This window comes from Hippopotamus amphibius, chromosome 3 (assembly GCF_030028045.1).
Source record: "Hippopotamus amphibius kiboko isolate mHipAmp2 chromosome 3, mHipAmp2.hap2, whole genome shotgun sequence".
NCBI classification, from domain to species: domain Eukaryota; kingdom Metazoa; phylum Chordata; class Mammalia; order Artiodactyla; family Hippopotamidae; genus Hippopotamus; species Hippopotamus amphibius.
Genome location: NC_080188.1, coordinates 175699138 through 175717155, shown reverse-complemented (window position 1 = coordinate 175717155; position 18018 = coordinate 175699138). Strand labels below are relative to the sequence as shown.

Sequence of the window (18018 nt, the reverse complement as noted above, 5' to 3'; positions counted from 1 at the left end):
TGCCACAACTACTGAAGCCTGTGCCCTCGAGCCTGTGCTCCACAACAAGAGAAGCCACTGCACTGAGAAGCCCACACACTGCAATGAAGAGTAGTTCCTGCTCGTCGGAACTAGAGCAAACCCATGCACAGCACTGAAGATCTAACACAGAAAATAAATAAATTTAAATATATATATATAGTAGGGGGAATGTTAAAAAAGGAATGTTAGTTGAAAAATAATGAAGAAGCAGATAGCTAAATTTTACTTCTCAGTCCATGCTGCTGATTATCTATTCCTTGTGCCCCACAAAAGACTAGAGACTTTTTTCTTTAGAGAGGGTAAAACAGAGAGTCTCCGGTTGGAGGGTTATCAGTCACAGTTGAATGTGGAGTACTATACCGGACATGGGAGAATGTGAGTGTATGCTGAATTCTGAGTCCTAAGTCCTCTTACCACAGTTGACTCCAAAATACTGGCAGTCAGGCCTAGAGCTTCTAGGCAGGAGATTGGAAGATCCTTCTCTGGGGATCAGATCAGTCCATAAATACAGCTAAAGATAACAATTCAGGGATTCCTCAACAAACAACTCAGCCATATCATTTCACACTAAAACCCGAAGTTGACATATGCTCAAAGCTTTCAATCAGCTTTTAGTGTTCTACTCTGAAATATGAGCAAACAAACAATTGAGTACCAGAAAGTTGAAGAAATCATATGATAGAAAGATAAAAATCAAAACAAATAATAAAGAAAGTTTGAGGAGATAGCAACTAGGCAAGGAGAAAAAAACCTTAAATTCAAGAGAAGATGTTACATTCATGAAACAAGATGCTACATAAAAACAATATTCAGATAGCAAAAAATATCCTTTGAAATGAAAATCATGGTAGCATAAACAACAAATTCAATAGAAAGCTTGGAAGATCCAGTTGAAGAAATCTTTCAGAGAGTAGAGCAAAAAGAGCAAGAGCTAGAAAATAAGAAGGAAAAAAAATCCAAAGAACAAGTCCATGAGGTTCAACAACTGAATAATAGGAGTTTCAGACAGGGAGAAATAAGAAAACAATCGGGAAGGCATTAAGAAGATAATTTACAAAAATTTCCCAGAAGCTCATGGGTTTTCAGATTGAAAGATCTCACTGAGTATATATGACCAGGGATGGATAAAAGACCCACACCCAGGCACAATACCATGAATTTACACTGGAGACAAAGAGAAGATCGTATAAACTACTCCCACCACTCCCCCCGCCCCCGCCAAAAAAAAAGAGGGAGTTCTCATACTAAGGATCAAGAATCAGAGTGTCTTTTGCCTCTTCAGAGGCAATATTAGAAGGCAGAAAGCAATGGTGAAATGGCCTCACAATCATGAAGGAAAATTATTTCCAGCCTAGAATTCTATACTCAGGATGCATGTAGAGGGGGAAAATTTTCAGACTTGTGGAGTCTCAGAAAACTTATTTCCCATGTATATATCCTTTCTCATGAACTTAATGAAGGTTGTGTTCCACCCAAACGGGACATCTGTCATAGGAGAGAAGTGAAAGGGATCTCCAAAATGTTTGCCAAGGGAGAGCCTAGGATGGTAGCTATGCAACAAGTCAAAGCTGGGGTAGGTTAGAGGCCACAGGACAGAAATATTTAGGAAGATGAAATTGGTAGTATATATTTATAAATTTTAACACCTAACAGATAGTTTGATTGAGATTAGAAAATTAACTAAACTTACATGGAAATTATTAACTCCAGAGAAAGCAAAACATTTTGCAAAAATGATTATAATTGACTACTGTTCTGAAAGCATGTATACTCATAATAATATAAACACTATGCATTTATATAATCACTATATTGTGATGACAAGGAATGGGAACTGATTGTGCGTGTATGTGTTTAATTGTGCTGCAGTGAGGGAAGACAGTAGAGAATGCCTATAACGGAAAGAACATGATATAGCAATACAAGCATGTTATTATTTATTTTTTTTAGTTGTCTTTATTCTTTATTTGAGCCCCAGTTTTTAATTCCATGTGCTAACTTGGTAACTTTTAGTTTCTTAGAAAAATATAAGGAATAGCAACTTCAAAGCTATAAATCAACTTCCTGAAAAGCGAATTTGGAAACAAGATCTATACAAAGATGAACATTACATACAACAAGCGTGTTATTTAAAGTATGGAGGTACATGTGAAGAAAATCACCTAGAGTTGAAAGTCACTGTCTTTGGAAACAGGAATAACAGGTGGAAGGACTGAAGACTCTTCTTTGTTTTAAATATCTTATAAAACTTGTTGACTTTTTACAAACAAGGACAGGACTTCCCTGGTGGTGTAGTGGTTAAGAATCTGCCTGCCCACTATTTACTATAGCCAGGACATAGAAGCAACCTAAATGCCCATCAACAGTTGAGTGGATAAAGAAGATGTGGCACATATATACAATGGAATATTACTTAGCCACAAAAAGGAACAAAATTGAGTTATTTGTTGTGAGGTGGATGGACCTAGAGTCTGTCATACAGAGTGAAGTAAGCCAGAAAGAGAAAAACAAATACTGTATGCTAACACATATATATGGAATCTAAAAAAATGACCATACTGATGAATCTAGTGGCAGGACAAGGATAAAGACGCAGACATATAGAATGGTCTTGAAGACACGAGGGGGAAGGGGAAGCTGGGACGAAGTGAGAGAGTAGCATAGACATGTGTACAGTACCAAATGTAAAATAGAAGGCTAGTGGGAAGCTGCTGCCTAGCACAGGGAGATCAGCTTGGTGCTTGGTGATGACTTAGAGGGGTGGGATAGGGAGGGTAGGAAGGAGGCCCAAAGGGAGGGGATACGGGGATATATGTGTAAATACAGCCAATTCACTTTGTTGTACAGCGGAAACTGCACAACACTGTAAAGCAACTATACTCCAATAAAGATCCAAGAGGGGATAAAAAAAGAAATAGGGAAGCTCTGTCAACCCTCTCCCCCGCCCCCTGCCCCAAAAGGAAAGAAAGAAAGCAGCATATGGAGTTGTCAAAAGATTCAAGGCTTTGGAGGTGCTTCGACATGAGATTGAGTTCCACCTCTGCCACATTGTCATTCACTCAAAGACTATGAACAACAGGCACCTACTATGTGCCTTGGGCTGTTCCAAATGCAAAGCACACATTGATGAAATTAACAAAATCTCTGCCTTCATGGCATCTCCACTCTAGTGTGGGAGAAAGACAATAACTAAGGAAGCAAACACATAATAAAAATAATTTCAGATATTTAAGTGGTAATGGCTGTGAGGAGAGAGAGCTGGAAAGCCTCTAAGAAGGCTTGTGAATAGCTGTGTGACAAGGGGCAAGTCCCTAATCATTGAAGGTCAGTTTTCTCACCTATAAAATGGGGATAAAAATAGTTTTTACCTCATAAGATTGTCGTGAGAGTGAGAAATAATACATATAAAGCATCTAGCATATGCCCTGTCATATTACAGGCACAAAATGAATGGTAAACACTATGATTGTTGTTCTTTTGTTATTGTAATAAAACTGTGATGAACAGTAGTGGATACTAAAAAAAATAAATAAATAAGTAAATCTTTAAAGGGCAGACTTAAAAAAAAAAAGAGAGAGAGAATCTGCCTGCCAATGCAGAGGACTGGGAAGATCCCACATGCTGCGGAGCAACTAAGCCCATATGTCACAACTACTGAGCCTGTGTGCCACAACTACTGAAGCTCATGTGCCTAGAGCCCGTGCTACACAACAAGAGGAGACACCGCACTGAAAAGCCCACACACTGCAACGAATAGCCCCCACTCGCCACAACTAGAGAAAGCCAGTGTGCAGCAATAAAGACCCAATGAAGCCAAAAAAAATTTTTTTTAATTAAAAAAAAAAAATTTCAGTGCCTCCAGGACATCATTCTTCCTTCCTTCTGTCAAAATTCTCTCTGCTCTCGCCTTCCACTGTCAACTCACCTTCACCCTCATCCATCTTCAACTTGAAGGTCGCTTCCTCCATGACCTTCCCTCTCAACTATATACACTTTATACCATCTTTGTCTCACTCCATTGCATGCATTACAGATGCAACCAGGCATCTATTAAGGTCATCATCTGATTGATGTTTTCCTACCCCATTCAACCATGGGCGCACTCGAACAGAGCCTGCTCTATCCTCACCACTTAGCACAGTGCCTGGCACCCAAGAAAACTCCGTACGATCTTTAAATAAATACCCGTTAAATAAAAATAAAAAATAAAAACAAGGACAAAAAGTTAATCGATAATACAATATTTCGGAGATATTATTTAGGACACTGCAATAGTAATTATTATTCTTTACCATGACTTGTACATGGTGAGTACTCTCAATTGTATTTTGAATTGAATCTTTCAAAATATGTCAGAAGTTGTTGTAACAAGTCATTACTAGGCAGTAATATCCTTGAGGTCAGGGAGTATTTCTTATACATCTTTATAGTTCCTTCTGGGCATAGTGTGGCATCATTTGCATTTTACTTGTATTAATGTGTAGGATTTTGCATGTTTTAGTCTCATGAAGAACTAAGTCAAATTCCTTCATATTCTTAGTTATAAACAATCTTGAGTTGAATATTTAACTTTACAAATAGGATCTGCTCTTTTCAGTACTGTGAATCTAAGCTCTGCCTTGTAATTAAGAAATCAAAACAAAAGTTATTATGGGCATGACAGATCACATATAATCATTCTTTATTAACTATATCACATTCTGTAGGAAAAGAATCTGAGAGATGGCTCAAGGTCACCCAGAGAAACAGGCAGTACCATCTTTGCAATAAATAAAACTATTTGCCTAAGCCAAACTTTTGTGATAAACACACTTAGAGTAGGTGTGAGGGAAAAGTGAGAAGGGTTTATCCCACTTGAGATTAATAGACAGTGTAGTTTGTCTTCAACTAAAGTGTTGATGGATAAAAGACAAAAACTGGTGTGTAAATTCAGCTTTCACTTTGTTGAAAGGGGATTAAAAATAGAAAGGAATTCTATTTAGGTTTAGACAGTGAAGGCTGAGATATAGAAATAACTTTTGTAAAGGAGTGGGATTGAGATATTTTTTCCTACTGAAAAGCCCCAATTATGAAGCTGCCAGAATAAGCATTTTGCCTGCTTGCTTGTATTTCTGATATCTTGATTAATCACATGGCTGTCCTATATCAGCAGTTTTTTAATCTATAAATTCACAGCTCCAGAGAGTTAATATGAGATTATCCAGACACTATTTAAAGGGCCAAAGATTGAGGAAACAAAGGAGCCTCTTCATACAGGTTATGTGAGTACTTTTCTAGTCCTTAGGCACTTGGTAATTTCGCAAACTAGATATGGTATATTTGTCAAGCAAATCTCTTTCAGCAGATTCTCTTCCTCACCATTTCTTCCCTCTCATTATAAATGGAGTTTATATTCCATACCTCCATTGGGGGCAATTATTTTAAGTAGAACAATTCTACTACTTTCTAGTTCCTGTATTAATGGTTGTTTCCTGTACGCGATCTTACCTTGGATATCTTAGGTTAAAACAAACAAACAGACCAACCACAGAAGAGCATCCCCAGGACTTCAGAGACTATAAATATAATTCAGAAAACGTTTGAAAGCATGGGTTTAGGAAGCAGTAAGTGTAAGAAAACTGCATTAATAATCACCACTTAAAAATCTGCCATGGAGAAGATAACCACAAACATAAAAGTACTTATCTATTGGCTTCTATAATTTTAAATTGATTTTCAGAGACCTGTCTTCTAAGCAAAATCAGAGGAAGCACTCTGCATTTTTAGCACTAAATGCTGAAAGAGTAATTCAATAATAACACTTTGCATTTACTTTTCTATACTTTTAAAAATGCTTTTTCGCATATATATTTTGAAATAGTTCAGGTTTTATTATCGTTTATAGACTGAGGAAACTGACACCTGAGAATTTAAGTGATACCTTCAAGACTGCACAATTATACCATGAAAGGCAGGACCAGAATTCTTGGTACCTTGTTTTGTTGTTTACTATCAGTAAAAACTGTATCTTTGATTAATTACAGGCATTCCCATTTTATAGTTCAGTATATGAAGACAAGACAAAAAATCTTAATGGGTTTGTTCCAGGTCATTCTGTAAGAGAAATGAACAGCTACGAAAAATACATGAGCACCGACTTGAAATCCTTTGCTCACATCACTTGATTACAAAAATGTAAGAGTGAAGGCCAAAGGGTTATGCAGAAAACACTGTCCATTATTCTTCTTAAGGTTTGTCCTCGATAAAAGGTTTCCATTCAAATCCATTTCTTCTTGGCAAACACTTTTCTCCTCTAGAAATATTAAAAACAAAAGAGAGAAAAAACTTTCCTGGGTAAATAATGGAAAGGGAACAGCCCATTGAGATGGACAAACATAGAAGGATTAAATTTTTCACAACCTAAATATAGGATTATGTTCATCATATAGTTGTAAAAGTTATAAAAGGCATAAACTACATTTGTGTGGCCAAGTAATTAAGATAGTATTACAGTAGTATGCTGTTAATCTGACTTTTAAAACAATTTTAAGTTAAAGAAACAACTATATACCAGACAAATGGTTGCCTTAGTGTTCTTAAATAAATAATATTAAAGAATTAAAAATAATTTCCATACTATAGTGGAAATTGGTCATTATTTGGGCCACTTGAACTGCTTTCCTGTAATTAGAGAATTCCTCATCGTGTAAATATTGGTAGTAAGCAAAGATATCTCCCATAATGGAAGTGGAAGACGTCAGATAATCACTTTCTCTGCCTCCTTTACAGCTAAGGTAAAGTCATGTGACCTAGGGTTTTCAATCAGACATCTCAGCTGGACTTTTGACTCAGACCTGAAGGTACAAGCAACAGTCTCTCTCTCTCTCTCTCTCTCTCTCTACCTTCTGGCAGGAAACATTCCTGCAATCTACAGTTGCCAACGTAGAACTGGCCAAGGGGCAGACTGTGTGGTCTAGTGCCAATGTCCATGGCGCTGGCTGGGGTGGGGTAGGGGGGACGGGGACCATCTTCTCACAGTTTGCCTAGCACTTACCCAGTTTTAGCATGGAAAGCTCTGAATCTCTGGAAATCATTCAGCCCCAGGAAAACCAGGATACTTGCTTATTCTAGCCAACTTCCTCATCAGATTAGTTCTGTGGGTGGTTTATCTCTCCTGCGTAGCTTCAAGCCTAGTTTTTCAAGCCCTCCCAACAATTCTGTGAGCCACCCAATATCATTTTTAAAAATTATGGAAGTGTAACCCAATATCCTTTTAATCCACTATTGATCTGCTGAAATCAGTGAGAACTGGTCTCTATTACTGCTACCGAGAACCTTGACTGAAACAGTGTGGAAGCAGTTTGGAAACCTGCATTTCGTAATAACCTTATGAATCATATTGCTTTGATTTGGCTAATAGGGTTATTACAGACACCATCTGATGTTAGTGAATGTTTTTTTTAACATTCTGGAAGGTGCTGCAGAAGCATCAATCATGATTATTCTTACTGTATTTTTGAAATCCTGCAATGTTTCTGATGGCTGAGACTATTGTGAACCATTTTCCCTTGGTGATGAGATAAATACTGACAGAAGTGAAATTGCTGACAGAAAATATTTGAATTTCCCCACTCCATCTCATCCCATACCCCCAAATTTATGAATCCTTATTTCTCCACATGAAGAATTTTTAAAGCCCCCTCCCCCCAAAAAAGAAGCAAATGGTGACCTAAAAAAAAATCTCTGCTCAATTATTCACTTTTGGAGCGCATATAAAAGTTCTTTGTTGTTTCTCCTGATAGTTAGACATCCCTCTTGAACATATGCACTTCTTGTTCCGCTTCACCTTCAGGATATCCTCATACTCCTGCACTTTGATTTTTCATCCTTTGGAGAAAAATCCTTCAGTGAGGACACTCCTGTTCATAAAATGGTCATTAAAATGTTACTACAGTGCTTACTTTGGTAGCATATATACTAAAACTGGAATGATACAGAGAAGATTAGCATGGTCCCTGTGCGAGGATGACGTAAATTTGTGAAGCATTTCATATGTTTCAGACTTATCACAGTGACCATTTCAATACATATGAACATATATAATTGCTATTTGGTACACCTGAAACTAATTTGATATTGTGTGTCAATTATACTTCAATTAAAATGTTATTCCATAAATAGTACATCTTTATTAAAGAAAAATCAAGGATACAAGAAGACAAAGAGAATAGGCATCCATAATTCTGTCACTGCTAACATTTAGGTATTTTTTTTTTGGTAAGCATTCATGTCTACAACTATAGAATTTTTAAAAATTTGAGGTCATACTATACATACTATTTCAGAACCGACTTTATTATTATGAATTTATCCCCATGTATACGCAGATAGATATCATTTTTAAAATATTGTTCCAGGTGGACAATATTTAATTAAATATTTATTCTTAAACTTCTTTAGTGGTTACAAATCAGACAAATGTGGTTATTTATTTATTTAATTATTTATGTAGTTGCTCTGGGTCTTAGTTGCAGCAGGCGGACTCCTTAGTTGAGGCATGGCAATTCTTATTTGTGGCATGCGTATGGGATCTAGTTCCCTGACCAGGGATGGAACCCAGGACCCCTACATTGGGAGCTCAGTGTCTTATCCACTGCACCACCAGGGTAGTCCCACAGATATCATTTTAAATGACTGCACACTTTACAATGTATAGAAGTATCATCACATTCATCAATTAACTTGAACATTTTCAGCTTTGTAAACAATACTATTAAAATTAGATATCTATAGGACTTCCTAGGTGGCGCAGTGGTTGAGAATCTGCCTGCCAATGCAGGGGACACGGGTTTGAGCCCTGGTCCAGGAAGATCCCACATGCTGTGGAGCAACTGAGCCTGTGTGCCACAACTACTGAGGCTGCGCTCTAGAGCCTGCGAGCCATGGTTACTGAGCCCGCATGCCACAACTACTGAAGCCTGCGCGCTTAGAGCCCGTGCTCTGCAACAAGAGAAGCCACTGCAATGAGAAGCCCACACGCTGCAGTGAAGAGTAGCCCCCACTCTCTGCAACTAGAGAAAGCCCATGCACAGCAACCAAGACCCAACGCATCTAATAAATAATAAATAAATTTATTAAAAAATTATATGCTCCTATCAAGATGCCTATTTTTCTCAGCGTGAATGTATGAGATTAATCACTTCATTCTGTTACAAAATGCAAAGAAGTAAACTCAAATTCTAAAAATGTATCACCACCTCCAAGAACTGTCATTTGCTTTGTCACCATCACCCAACTATTGGATTTTCACAAATTACTTCCTCCCTGAAATAGGTTTCTAACTGATTTTCACTCTTTTATTGCCTTCTCAAGAAGTCCTTAGATTTTTTTTAAGCAACATTTTCTTTCTTCCTTCCTTTGTTTCTTTCTTTCATTTATTTATTAATTTTTTGGCTGTGTTGGGTCTTCATTGTTGTACCTGGGTTTTCTCTAGTTGTGGTGAGCGGGGGCTACTTTTTATTGTGGTGTGCAGGCTTCTCATTGCGGTGGCTTTTCTTGTTGCGGAACACGGGCTCTAGACACGTGGGCTTCAGTAGCTGCGGCACATGGGCTCAGTCGTTGTGGTTCACAGGCTCTAAAGTGCAGGCTCAATAGTTGTGGCACATGGGCTTAGTTGCTCTGTGGCATGTGGGATCTTCCTGGAGCAGGGGTCGAACCCGTGTCCCCTGCATTGGCAGGCAGATTCTTAACCACTGCACCAACAGGGAAGTCCAAGACCTTAGACTTTTAAAATTTATTTTCTCTTATCCCATGAAGTACCATAATAATATTACACTACACTATTTTAAATACAGGCACTTAGGAGTTTATACCTTGTATAGAAAGAAGTCAAGCAGGTAGTACCAAAATGCAATTAACTTAATCCCTTTTCTCTTCGGGTTAAAAATACTGTCTTCCTTTCAAAAAGAAAGAACATCTATTGTCCTTTTCTTCTATTTGAGGACCATATAAACTATTAAATAAAATAGTTACAATGCTGGTATCTGTCATAAGGTGGGAGTTTAGAGGAAGGGTAATCAGTATCTTTGCAGCAGTAATTGCTGCCTATTTCCCAACTACTTCACTGGTTTTTGCTGACCCTCATGTCCACTGTTGCCTCAAAATCTATCATCACCCACTTCTAAAGCCTCCCTGGTGGGCGTTGCTGGAGGCTGTTAATATCTTTCACACCAGAGAGAGGAGAGTGGGCGAGAAACTCTTCAGGGGATCTTGGTTGGCTTCTATATTTTAGCTCTATTTTTAACTCTCTGCAATCAATGTTGATGACATTAGACATTTGCTTAATCTCATTGCAGCCAGTCACCCTTTCTTTGGCATATTCCTCTCACACCTTAGAGCCTTCTCCCAAACTACACCCTATGCGTAGAGTGACCATATGCTATCTTTTTCTGGAGAGTCCCAATTTCAAATATTCTGTCGTATTGCCAGATCAGATGTCAGACCATATGCTTCACATTTCCTTTGGGGAAATATATTCACCTATCTATGCATCAATTCCCTAAAAACTCTGCTCATCAAGGTTTCTATTGTTTTTGCTAGACAGTTTATGGAAAATGTTATTAATCCAAAATGCAGCTAGATATCTTCTTCTATGGGAAGCATTCCTTCAGAGCCTTCCTTCCTTAGATGCTGCTCATATGTGCTGCCAGAGCTGTCTATTCTTCCCTCTGCAGGGTGCAACCCAAACCTCAGATTTTCCTCACCCACTCACTGAAATCTCCTTCCTTGGTATGTTTGGGAAAATAAAGGGTAAAAGGTGTTGCGCCACTTCTATTATAGCTTTACCCACCTGTACTCTGCTGCTCAGAAAAGCATTCTCTGTCCAGTTAGAAAACACCCTTCCTTTTTCCACTGCTAATGGTTTGTTTGAATCACATATTGCAGTCCACGACCTCCCTCCCCCTCCTGATAGCCTATGGATCTGAGTATCTCCCAGCAGTACATTTCCCCACCTTGCATGTTTCAGTCTAGAATAATACCATGAAAAAGGCGTGGGGGTTTCAGGTGCCCTTTCTACTCTAAGTCCAGCTGCATAGTCTAGGAATTGGAAAGAGCTTTGGTATTCTAAGGATTTAGGAGGCAATCAGCAGATCAGCCACACAAACACACATTGATCTCCCAAGGACAAATGTCAATTTCCAGAGCAGTATCGAATAAGGAGGAAAAGAAACATTCTCTTAATTTTCCTGTATAACACAGCCCTCACACACAATGGAGTTAGAACTTTACATTATAATGCAGAACAGCAATAGCTCTTTATTCATCTTTCCCCTCTCCTGCTTTTAAAAAATTAAACTATAGTTGATTTACAATATTGTGTTAGTTTCTGGTGTACAGCAAAGTGTTTTGGTTATATATACATATATGTGTGTGTGTGTGTGTGTGTGTGTGTGTGTGTATATATATATATATTCTTTTTAAGATTGTTTTCCATTATAGGCTATTATAAGATTTGAATATAGTTCCCTGTGCTGTAAAGTAAATCCTTGTTGTTTATCTATTGTATATATAGTACTGCGCATCTGCTAATTCCAAACTCCTAATATATCCCTCCCCCATTTTCCCCTTTGGTGACCATAAGTTTGTTTTCTATGTCTATGAGTCTGTTTCAGTTTTGTAAATAAGTTCATTTGTATTATTTTTATTTATTATTATTATTTTTAAAAAATCATTTATTTATTTATTTATTGGTTGCGTTGGGTCTTTGTTGCTGCTCGTGGTCTTTCTCTAGTTGTGGCACGCTAGGGCTACTCTTCATTGTGGTGCGTGGGCTTCTCATTGTGGTGGCCTCTCTTGTTGCAGAGCATGGGCTCTAGGTGCATCGGCTTCAGTAGTTGCAGCACGCAGGCTCAGTAGTTGTGGCTCACGGGCTCTAGAGTGGCGCACAATTTAGTCTATAACAAACTGTATTACATGGTAGATAAAATCACAGACTTTCAAGTCAAACAAACCGGGTTTACAAATCTGGCTCCCGTAACCCCAAAAGTCCATCACTAGGTGCGTGGATAAATAAATTGTGGAGGACTTCCCTGGTGGCGCAGTGGTTAAGAATTCGCCTGTCAATGCAGGGGACACGAGTTCCGGCCCTGGTCCGGGAAGATCTCACATGCCGAGGAGCAACTAAGCCTGTGTGCCACAACCACTGAGCCCGTGAGCTTCAACTACTTGAAGCCCAAGCGCCTAGAGCCTGTGGTCCACAACAAGAGAAAAACCCCTGCTCAGCACAAGTAGAGAAAGCCTGCTCCCAGCAACGAAGACCCAACGCAGCCAATAAATAAATAAATAAATAAATAGTGATTTATCCATACAATGGATTATTACTGAACAATGAAAAGGAATGAACTATTGACGCACACAACGTAGATGAATCTCAAAATAATTACACTGAATGAAAGAAGCCAGAGAAAAAAGAGAGTGTATGCTTTTATTTAAATAAAATTCTAGAAGATACCAACTAATCCTATATGACAGAAAGCAAATTAGAGGTTGCCTAGGGCAGAGGTGTACAGGGAGAGGCAGGAGGGAGGGCTTAAAAAGTGACAATGAGAAAACGTGGGGTGATGGATCTGTCCATTATTTTGATCATGGTAATAGTTTTACAGGTAATAGTTTCAAATACACATATGTCAAGAGGTATCAAATTGTACACTTTAAATATGCACAGTTCATTCTGCGTCATTTCAATCTTAATAAAGCTATTGAATTTTGGAGGAGAAAGAGTAAAAGGAGGCTGTCTCTATGCCCTCACAGAGGCCTAAAAGTCTTTCTTGCCCCATAAGTGAAGGGCAAGGCATGTGGCTTTCAATTCAGGTGGCCAGGCTTGGGCCAGGTACCACCTGGCCTAGGCTTCCAATGATGCCCTGGATCTCTTTAGAGGAACTTTTGGGAGCCAGCTGAGATTCTTCACTGTGACTTTAAGTGGACCTGCCTCTTACTCCTCCTTCCTAGCTCCTCTTTTCTATTCTGAAAGCAAAGATAAGAATGGATGGGTTGAGGCTTCTGGCCCCCAGCAGCTAAGGAAAAAATTTATCAATTGATTACGCTAAATGGAATCGGTATACTTTGAGTGAAATTTTTATTTTCATTTGTTTAATAAGCATTTACTGAGTACCTACTACATGCAAGATGTTGTGGACATATTTATTAAGTTCCCCACACCTTGAATGTGGGCCTTGTGATTTACTGTGACCAATATAATGTGGTAGGAGTAATACTGTGTGCCAGTTCTTAGCCTAGGCCTTGACAGTCCTTACATGCCTCTACGTTCATTCTTATAACCTTGACAGTCCATGGGCTAAGCCCGGGGTAGTCTGCCAGAGGATGAGAGACATATGGCTCAGCCACCCCCACCTCCCCAGCTGACAGCTTGCTAAGCCCCAGAAGCAGGACCTTTTAGCTGCTGGCTCTTGACTGCAGACACATGAATGAGTCAGACTGAACCAGAAGAGCTACACGTGTAAGCCCAGCCCGGGTTGCTGACCCACAAAACCATGAGTTAAAGAAATAGCTGTTTTAAGTCTTATACACAAACATGCACACACATACACCCACACCCCCCCGCCCCACACGCACACGCACACACACACACACACAGTTCCTCTTCTTATTACTAGTGCTTGACTGGCTTAGTCAAATTATTTCACCTGACTGTACCTCCGCTTCCTTATTTTAAAAATGATTACAAATCATACCTGCTACATAGGGTTGCTGTTGCTATTAAATGAGATAGCATTTGTAAACTGCCTTACCTAGTGCCGGCTACATAGCATGTATTCAGAATTTGGAGGCAATGATTTTTTTCCCTTTTTTGGGGGGGGCAATTATTTTTCAAGTCAGGACCCATATCTTACTCACCTTTTTTTCCCCAACAGCTAGCACAGGGTCTTCTTCGTGAAAGGAACTCAGTAAATGTGACTATTTGGGGAACTATAGTAAACTCAATGAATATTCTGACTATAATCTTCTTTAAGATAGTTTCATATATTTACCTAAAAGGCAGTAAGAAATCATCACCTCTATCATTACAATTTTAAAAGCAAGCAAGCAAACAAACAGAATCTTAGTTGTCTTCATTTCCTTGAAACTCAGGATTGATCCTGAATAGCTCACTTCTTATCTTCTTGACCCTGTCAGCAGCATTCAGTACCAACTGATCATCCCTTTCTCCTTGAAATGCTATCTTCATTTGGCTCTGTGTACACCACACTTAGTCTGATTTCCCTTCTATTTCACCAGCCACTCATCTGCAATTTCCTTTGAGAGTTCGTCCTTATCTCTTCACCCTCTAAATGTTGAACTGCTCTAGGGAATCAGTCTTTGGGTCATGTCTCTTCTCCATTTCTAGTTCCTCTCTTGGTGATCTCATTTAGTCTATGGCTTTAAATATTGTACCCATATACTGGCAACCCCAAATTTATATGTCTGTTTCAGGCTTCTCTCCTGAACTCCAGTCTCATGAATCCAACTTTGTATATCTAAGTACCTACTTGACATCTGTATTTGGTTATTTAATAGGCACCTGGAAGTGTATGCATCCAAAAATTAACTCCTGATTCTGTCCCTTTCTATCTACTCCTAAAATTTTCCCTGTCTCAGTATATAACAACTCCATCTTTCTAGTCCCGTCTACTGTTAGAAGAAACTAAAATGCAATTCTCCTGGGGTATTTCCCAATGCTCTGCTTCATATTACACCTAGCAGCCAGGGGTGAAGAGGGGGAGATGAGTTGTGACAGTTACAGCAATTCTCAGAAGTTGTCTGTCTCAGCTTGAGCCCATTCGTGATCCCCTGCCTCTGCAGCAAAATTCTCCAGTCCTACTTTTCTTTTCCTTCTGGTCATTCTAGGTGACAGGACAGATACTATGATAAGCTAGTTAGTTTTAAGGAGATATTTTTCAACAAGGTTTGTGTCCTTAAAAGTTTTCCTCTCTATTAGTGGATTTCCCTGCTGGTATCTTATGACAAGCCAATTTTCCTTGCTGAATTATTCCAAGATAATATGTATATATTAACAGAAACCTTCAATGTCTTTAATTCAGAGCATAAACATTAGCCACCATAGCATGACCAGTTGAGAATATATTGTTGGGCAAGATAGTCTTTTGGTACCAGTCAAGAGTATTGTACTTGGTCATCTACTTACATTTCTCATAAACAAATTCCCCCTCTCCATGGAGGCTAGTTCTGGCTTAAAAGTATCATTTTAACATTTTTTCTATCTTCTTTCCTTCTTAAGAGTTTCATATGCAAGGAGCCTAATTCTTTTTCTAGAAGAGTATTCCTGAATGAAATGTAGTCTCTTCCCATTTTCATAGATTTATCTGGAGTCTGGAAGATTACTCAAAAGAGGAGTTTATCTTCATGGTTGGCTCACATTGCATAAAGTTTCAGAATTATTGTCCATCCACTTTCTCATCTAAGTCCATTACTATCCTAATTCTAATACTATTCTATCCCAGTTCTATTACTATTATTACTATTGTATCATTATCACCACTGCCTTTTCTTTTTTTTTTTTGGATAGGTAAAAAATTTATTTAGAGATTTATTTAGAGAGAAACACACTCCGCAGACAGAGTGTGGGCCATCTCAGAAGGTGAGAAAGGCACCAGGGTTATGGGGGTCGTCAGTTTTTGTAAGGGTGGGTAGTTTCACACCACTGCCTTTTATCCCTGCCAAGAGCCGGTACCACATCCTTACAAACTGATTATTTGTATAGCTTCCTGACAGATTATCTGACTCCATACTCTTTGCTCTGATTTATTATGCATTCCTCTATTAAAAAAAACAAACCTTGATTTATCGAATCTGGACTATTTTTTCTTCCTTTAATCCTTTCACTTTTGCTTTGTATAAGACTTTAAACTTTCAAGGAGTTTTCATATTTATTACATTGCTTAATTCTTATAATAGCCTTGTAAAGTATTATTAATTCTCCTTTAACAGACAAGGCAGCCACACATGTAGAGAGTAACTATCATCTAAGAAAATCACATATGCAATGTATATCATATCCTCAATTCAAACCCAGGTTTTTTTTTTAATGAAAGTATAGTTTATGTACAATATCATGTAAGTTACAGGTGTCTAATATAGTGATTCACAATTTTTAAAGGTTCTACTCCATTTATATTTATTATAAAATATTGGCTATACTCCCTGCATTGTACAACATACATCCAGATCTTCTTATTCTAACTTGAGCATTTTAAAAAATAGAGATGCTCTTTTATTTGACCCAAACTGAATCATTCAGATTCTCCCTTCTAGGAAATTGGAAGTAGATCACAGAGACTCTGATAAGTTATTGGGAACTAGTGCTAGGAGCTAGGGTGGGTTTTTTCCTACGTGCACATTCTGGTGTTTACTTCTTGGAGGATCCAAACTGACACACCAGGGTGGAGAGAAAGAGGAAAGAAAGACAGTGAAATACAGGAATGAAGGAAAGATTAACCTTGGTTCTTAACTTTCTGATTCTTGGTTCCACACACTTATGTGGCCCAGATACACTTCCTACCCATTCTTGAATCTGTGAGAAATTCTTTTAAAACAAATTCTACTTTAAACATTATCAAGTGGATTTTTGCTCTTGCTGCCAAATGATATCTAAAACATGTTATTCTCGGGGGTTCCCTGGTGGTCTAGTGGTTAGGATTTGGCATTTTCACTGTCGAGGCCCTGGTTCAACCCCTGATCAGGGAACTGAGATCCTGCAAGCCGCATGATGTAGCCAAAAAACAAACAAAAAACCCCTAAATCTTAACAAATAAATAAATAAATAAAACATGTTATTCTTTCCACCCATTTTTCCCTCCTTACCTCCAACTCTTTGCTGATGACATGCCTTCTGCCTAGAAAACTTTCTTATTCTATTCTTTTTTTTTTTGTTTTCTTTTCTTTATTTTTCTTATTCTATTCTTTCTCTTTCAAAATTTTACCATCCTTCAAGTCCCAGTTCAAACACCATTGTCTTCCTTAATGACGTCTTTGTTCATTCCTGTTCACTCTGTTATATCAACAATAGAACACCCATCACAAACTGCTTTATAGAGTTATTTGTGTATAGGTCTCATCTGGCCTACTGTTGAGGAAACCTCTTGAGTTTATTTATTAACTTATTTATTAAATTATTATTTATTTATTTTTATTTTTGGCTGTATTGGGTCTTCATTGCCGCACGCAGCCTTTCTCTAGTTGTGGCTTGCAGGGAGCTACTCTTCCTTGTGGTGCGTGGGCTTCTCAGTACAGTGGCTTCTCTTGTTGTGGAGCAGGGGCTCTAGGCACATGGGCTTCAGTAATTGTGGCTCACGGGCTCTAGAGCACAGGCTCAGCAGTTGTGGCACACAGGCTTAGTTGCTCCACAGCATATGGGATCTTCCCAGACTGGGGCTCGAACCTGTGTCCCCTGCATTGGCAGGTGGATTCTTAACCACTGCGCCACCAGGGAAGTCCACCTCTTGAATTTAGAAAGCATAGCATAGTAATTTTTATGTCCCCCCACTGAGCCAACATGAGGCAGTTGTTCAAGTAATTGTAAGAGACTGTACAATGAATGAATGTACAAAGATCCTGACCCAGCCAGTTCTAAAAGGGACTGAGGCCTATGGCACATCTGGATGTCAAAAGTGGAGCCATCTGTGATATACACAACTATTCTCACAAAGTCAGTATCAATGGATTTTCCTATTGGCTTATACTATGTTTGGAGTGAGATAATAAAATTACTGACCAATAGCTATTTAAACTGTTGGTGCCTCAGGACAGAACAGAGGTGAGATGAGTCAAAACAGTTAATAGCCTCCTAGATGCAAAGGGAAAAATTTAGCCCAGAATTTCCTAAATTACATTGTGTTCTGACATAGGAAATAATAGCCATTTATTATAGAGCTTATGGTTGTATAGTGAAAATATTGATGATAACGGTAGCATTGACGTCTGAATTTATTTAGTATTTGTATC

The 18018-nt window shown here is 38.5% G+C and overlaps 1 long non-coding RNA gene and 1 other non-coding gene across 2 annotated transcripts in view; both read left to right on the top strand.

Annotated features, from left to right (window-relative positions):
- LOC130850268 (uncharacterized) overlaps nt 1-18018 on the top strand; it is an 86493-nt gene that overhangs the window by 60585 nt on the left and 7890 nt on the right. The window lies entirely within an intron of this gene.
- Nucleotides 7954-8058, top strand: LOC130850564 (U6 spliceosomal RNA). The gene has a single exon (XR_009052934.1). It is a non-coding gene; the product is annotated as a U6 spliceosomal RNA (small nuclear RNA).